General features: G+C 34.9%; 1 protein-coding gene across 1 annotated transcript in view; it reads right to left on the reverse strand.

Moving 5' to 3' along the window:
- The window catches only part of SLA2 (Src like adaptor 2), a 50,448-nt gene extending 46,368 nt beyond the window's left edge, over positions 1–4,080 (reverse strand). Inside the window, exon 1 of the mRNA XM_044090571.1 lies at positions 3,922–4,080. The gene's annotated coding sequence lies outside the window, so the exon portion shown is untranslated. The remainder of the gene's footprint in view (positions 1–3,921) is intronic.
- Between the last annotated feature and the right edge of the window lie 1,920 nt (positions 4,081–6,000).

Consider the following 6,000-nt stretch of genomic DNA (forward strand, 5'->3'; position numbering starts at 1 on the left):
TTTAGTGAAATAAGTAATAGAAAACGGGACGGTTTGGGAAATACGGACTGCATTTGTACAGGCAATTAAGTATAATCTGCTTTATTACATATCTTAAGGCAAAAACGACCATGATATCATCTCTGATAGTCTAATTTTTCTGTACAAAATGGATGCCCCAAAATAGAACAGACAGAAAGCATTACGACACTTTCACTAAGCAAACTGCTAAATAAAATTAAGTCTGACATTTATGGGATTTTGCAGAAACTAAATAAATGGATGTACTGGGAAATAGTATCTGTTCCCTTTAACAGCTCAGATTTTGTGGTAACAGCATAATGTTTCACATTTGCTAAATAACCTTTGCCATTTTTCTATTTCTTTCTAAATTGAAATGGTAAGACTAGGTTACATTCGAATAAGAAAAACAAGTATCTCAGAAGGTGTAAAGCACAGTGTACTATCTACTCCACAGAAATGTCACACACCAAGTTTGATGCCGAAGTTTAAAAATCATATTTCTCAAAAAATTTAAGTTTTATTTAGAAAGTCATAAAATTTTGCAAGTGTACGTGTGCATGTATGGTCTATGTGTTTATGAATTATTGATATGTCACAATTATGCAATTTCATTTCTTCATTATACTCAGACAACCCTAAGCGAAAAGGACCAATGTAACTGCATCTAGCCTTAAGATTCAGATGAAGATGGCCACAGTCATAACCTGATGAACAGGTGGAAAGCCAATGCTCAGATGATGACCACCTCTTAATACCTCATTTTTACACTAAAGCCACAAATTCTACAGGCATAGCATTACAACGAAAGCCCAGTCTAAACCTAGGACAGAGACAGGATAAATCAGATGGGAAGGGGCATCTGGTTAGGTGTTAGCCAATGCATATTGGGTCATCATATTCATTCTGCAGCAATTCCTTTTATTTATATGCCAACAAAAGCTGAAGAACTCTAGTTCCTAAGGGAGTACCATTTCTCTTCTTCTGGGCCACTCAGCATCAACTATGTATGGCTCTTTAGTAAATAAAATGAACAAAAGAAGATTAAAATATTAATTACAAACAGAGTTTCACAGGTTGGAATATATTTCGAAGTTCATTATGGAAGCATGGTGAAGTCACAGTAAAAATGATGCAAACAGGAGCTGAAAGACATATACGCCTGCTATGCTTGAAGCTCGGCACTCGAAGCCTTGACCAACGTGTTTTCCTTGTTGTTCTTTAGCCCTGAATAGAGGACTTAGTGGAAAGTTGCAAAAGATGGACTCAAGCCTTTGTCACTGATGGACAGATGCAGAAAAATTAAAGGAAAGTGACTTTGAACAGCAATCTACCATATATGATTAGAATGTACAATAACGTAGATACAGCAAGTTCTTCAGCCAATTAAGGAAGCTGCAATAAAAGTAAGGGAGTCTGTTGATGGATGACAGCTAACTGACATGGGTACCAAACAGCAGTGGTCCTTCATTGTGCTAGCCACTGCACCAGTTCCAGGGTTATGTCACAACTTAGAATGCTGCCGTAAACTACAATTCACTTTGTGCTGGTCTATGATTTAATCTTTAGATACACTGTGTGTGTATTTGTTAGTCCATTCTAGTTGCAGTTCTCAACAGATGACAACTATGCACAAATATATCTACATATATATATATATATATATATATATATATATATATATATATATATATATATTTATCTATAAAGTGCACACCCATGCATGTATACATGTGTGCATGCATGCAGTTTAATCCTCTCCAACATATCGTTGTGCTTGCATATGTCAATACGTGTAACTGGCAGTGGATCTTTGCTGTTCTGCTATTTTAATATTACAGCCCTCTAATGCTGGTCTTCTATAAGAAAATGCTGCATAGCCCACTGATACTTTGTATTCCTGGTTTAAATGAAAAGTGGTAAAAAAATGCAACAACAAATTAAAACTCTACATTTGCTCCATCTGAGTCCCCATATGCCATGAGATGCTACAGTTAATGACAAATCAAAGTAACTCCTAATAGGACAACTGTCTTGTGGTATGCATAAGTCAACATCATTCAGTAAATACCCTAGGCAAAGAAACCATCAGGTTCTCTGTGAATCAGTGTATCCATGTTCCTACAGCTTGACTCCCGCCTTCTTTACTTTTTACATGTTGAAAACCTTCTGATTTCAACGCCTTCACAGATGAACCCAGCTTTGAACCATATGCAGTGAAACTCCTGTAAGTTTTTTTTTTCTTTATGAATAATACCCTACTTTGGTTTGAACTTTGGAATTTTCTGTTGAAAGGCTGAGATGGAAAGAATAATTTAATTTTTTTCCACTTAAAAGTAAAAAATCCTCATCACATTATTATTTTTCAAAGCCAAAACAAATTGTATGAAGTCATCTGTATTTCAGGTTACCTTCCCCTAGTTCTAATAATAGTTATGTTGCTGTTCTGTCTAATGTTAAAAAAACAGCCATTATTTTCCATTATACCAAACTCATATTTGTTTTTGCAGCAGAGAATAAAATCATGTTTTGAATGTTGCTCTGGTCTTCCCTATCAGGCTATTGCTTTTATGAATGTTCTTGCATTGAAATACAGAAATGATAAAACAATGTTTGCTGCTAAAACATTTGATAACATTTGATATTATTCACACAGTTTATTAAAGCACCTGAAAGAAAACATGCCAAAGGCACACATGGAGACAGCAGGATACAATACAAAAATGTAGGTTAATATCTTTACCTATTAAATAGTCAGACATGGAGTAATCAGTGTTTTGTTACCTTCCTTCTATAAGATATGTCTTAAAAATCACAGTGTTTAGATATATTTTTATTTTCAGAAGTAACCTATATACCTCTCAAATGTCCCTGATTTTGCTTCATATATAAGCCCTGTCCATTGTAAATGTTTTTGATTTTCTAGTAAATCAGTAGACTTTCATACTTATTGTTCTTAAAAATCGCATTATGTAAAAGTTATTAAGATTTAAGTGAGTTAGAGTAATGTTTAAAAATATCTCTGATTTGAGGCCTTTTGTCCCACATTAATTTTGGCTTTGTCCAGAATTTTTCAGCAAAGAAGGTTGAGGGCAAGGACAACCTATATGATTTACTGTATGCAGCCCACAAAATCATATTAACAGGATAAAAGAAGAAAATAAAAACAAATGTTCCTTCTGGCCTGCAATATGCATTTAGATTAATTATTGTCCCTCCCTGCCATTACGCGAGTAATTTGTAAAATGTCACTTCTAAGAAATGTTAACAATTAAGCACTGGAAAAAAAATCCATTGAAATGAAACAACCCTGTATGTGTGTTTGTATGTCTGTGTTTCTCCATAAATCCTTAAACTTAAACACCAATTTTTTCAGTCAGTAGTGGTGTTTTGAGGAGCTGATTTGCTTGAATATGCACAAAAATGCACATAAAGGGCTGGGAATGAAAGTTCAGGTGCTTGATTTGCAGTAAATTAATTTCAAACGTATTATACCAATCTGTTTTTGTATCACGTTACTTTAGACAAAAAAGCTGTCTAAACTGTACAATAAACACATTGCATCTGAAAATAATATTCCATCCCATGTTCCAAGTATTTATGGTATACACATAGGATCAAAATTCCAACAAATTTACAGTAAACACCCTGGGACAACACTAACAACTGTACATTTCTTCTGAGGTACAGCAAAGTCTGATAGTTACAATGCAAAACCAAGACATTTAGCAGTTCTTTTAATGTTAGTATAGCCTAGAGTAACTTACAAAACCCAAAACTCTCTCTGATTTACTCTACAATACATAAATAAAGACAGGATACCTATACTAAAAATAATACATTTTGGAGAGGATGTTCTTAGTAAAGAGCTGCAGCCAACAAACAAAGTAAGAATAACAAAACACAGTACAGTTTACTTACATTTTTATTCTTCTGAAATGCCTTCTTTTTTCTTTGGTCTACTCAGTGGTATAGGTAACCATAAAAGAAGATTATTTTTTCTGACTTTGTGATACGCTGGGCAGTTTGTTTTAAGTAGACAAGAAGGATGTCCTCACCTGCTACATCCTGTTACCTCAGATGCTGAAATCGAAATTTATGTGGCTGTAAAAGCAAAGGAAGTCAGGTTATAAAGTCAGTAGTTCCACCTCTTCCTCCTGTTAGTTACACTCTGGTTGTATAGAGGGGCTAGTGACGTTTCTTTGCGACTTCCAACAGCAAAATGTACGTGTGTGTGTGTCTGTGTGTGTGGGTCTACATGCACAAGATCAGATTCAGTTCTGCCTTATCTTAATTAGATGACTCTGACATGAGCACTGGATGGGTAATATGTGATGGAGAGTTGCACAGAAAAAGGTGAACGTGAGTCATTAAGACTTTTATTTCTGCCCATGATCATATACCATACCTCTTAACCTCATAATGCAAGAAATCTGGACAAAGCCTAAAAATAACGGGGGAAACAAAAGACCAAAAATAGAGATAATTATTAAATAGAGCTCTTATACACTTAAAATGTTGCTAGAATAAGAGAATTTGTATTAACGTGCATGTTCTAAAGGATATGAAGTCTGAAACTTAAAATGTATGTCATTTTTTAGTGGCTTCAGTCCTTAGTGATTTGCCAGAAAACCACAAATTATTTGAGGAACAAACTAATAATATGAGGAGAAAAATCTGGGCATTCTGTGCAAATCTGGACGGTTGAGAGATGTGTCATATACCCTAACAGCATTTAACACAGACAAAAAGAGCCCAAAGTCATAGCAGCACATTTCTAACAACTTGCACCTTGATGTGGTGGAGATGTCAGTTGTGCAGTGACACTATAATCACTTTGTACATTCTTGATGATCATTTTCTCAGAACACAATGAAGACGGTGTCATGTTTCAAAATATTGAACTAGTTTTCAAACAGGTTTTAATAAAAATCTTATTTAAATAATCAGCACAGCACAGTTTGTCAGCTACAGATGGCATGTTTCTCACATGTTCTAAGTTCCTGTTTATTTAAACAGCAGAGAGGAATGGAACGTGTTTATTGTGAAAACAACAACTGCTTTGACCACTGCCCTAGTAGTCACAGAATAAAAATTCAACAATTCCAAAACAACAGACAGAATGCATATATTCATCTGAAATCTGTAGTGTAAAACAAAAAATGTCTACTGTTAGTATGCATTTGCCAGGTGAATAATCTACAGTTTGTTTTTATTTTCTGCTATTACTGTCCACTGAAACATGAGCAAACAAAAGTTGGTAACGTTGTTTCCTTCTCTCACTTCTCTACAAATGGCATAAATGCTATTTCAGTTCACTGCTTTTCTTTGCAGAAGTGTGATTATTTTTTGACTGGCAACGTTATATAATTAAAATGTTCATGTCTTAGGATAAAACATTTGTCATATGCAGTTAATAGAAAAAAATCTGGTAAATTATGTGGTAAACATGTATTTAGATTTTCTGTATAACTGTTTCCTTGCTTGCTTATTCTGACTGGTTTCTACTGGATTGAATACATAAAATCGATCTGTGCATAACAAACATGAGCCATATTACATACTTTTGTGACTCCTGCTTTCTCTTCTTGTTCTGTTTTATGGATTAGAGTATAACTTGGCCTAAATAATGTTGAAAACTGGCTACCTGACAGAAAGCTATCTTTGGCACGGGGGGGGGGGGGGGGGTTCCTTCTTTTTGGTTCTTCCAGTGCATCTTTTATTTTATCTGTTACCTGGATAAGCCTTTAGGCACAAGTATCTGTTTTTTTTTTCAGAAACAGTCATGGAGTACAGTAATTTGGTTTGCTCAGGTTCAAACCATTTGCAAGTGAGAGAATGAAACCCAGGAATGCATGTCTATTACGTGTCTCAGTCACGAAGGAACTGCTAAACCAGTTAAACCCTACAGTAGGACAGCAGGTAGCTTTGTGCTGAAGCCTGCTTCTACTCAGCAGCTACTTTTTCACTCTTCTTTATCCATGATGTCATTAAATTTGC

Source organism: Protopterus annectens, chromosome 12.part0 (genome assembly GCF_019279795.1).
Source record: "Protopterus annectens isolate FY-2018-M chromosome 12.part0, PAN1.0, whole genome shotgun sequence".
NCBI classification, from domain to species: domain Eukaryota; kingdom Metazoa; phylum Chordata; order Ceratodontiformes; family Protopteridae; genus Protopterus; species Protopterus annectens.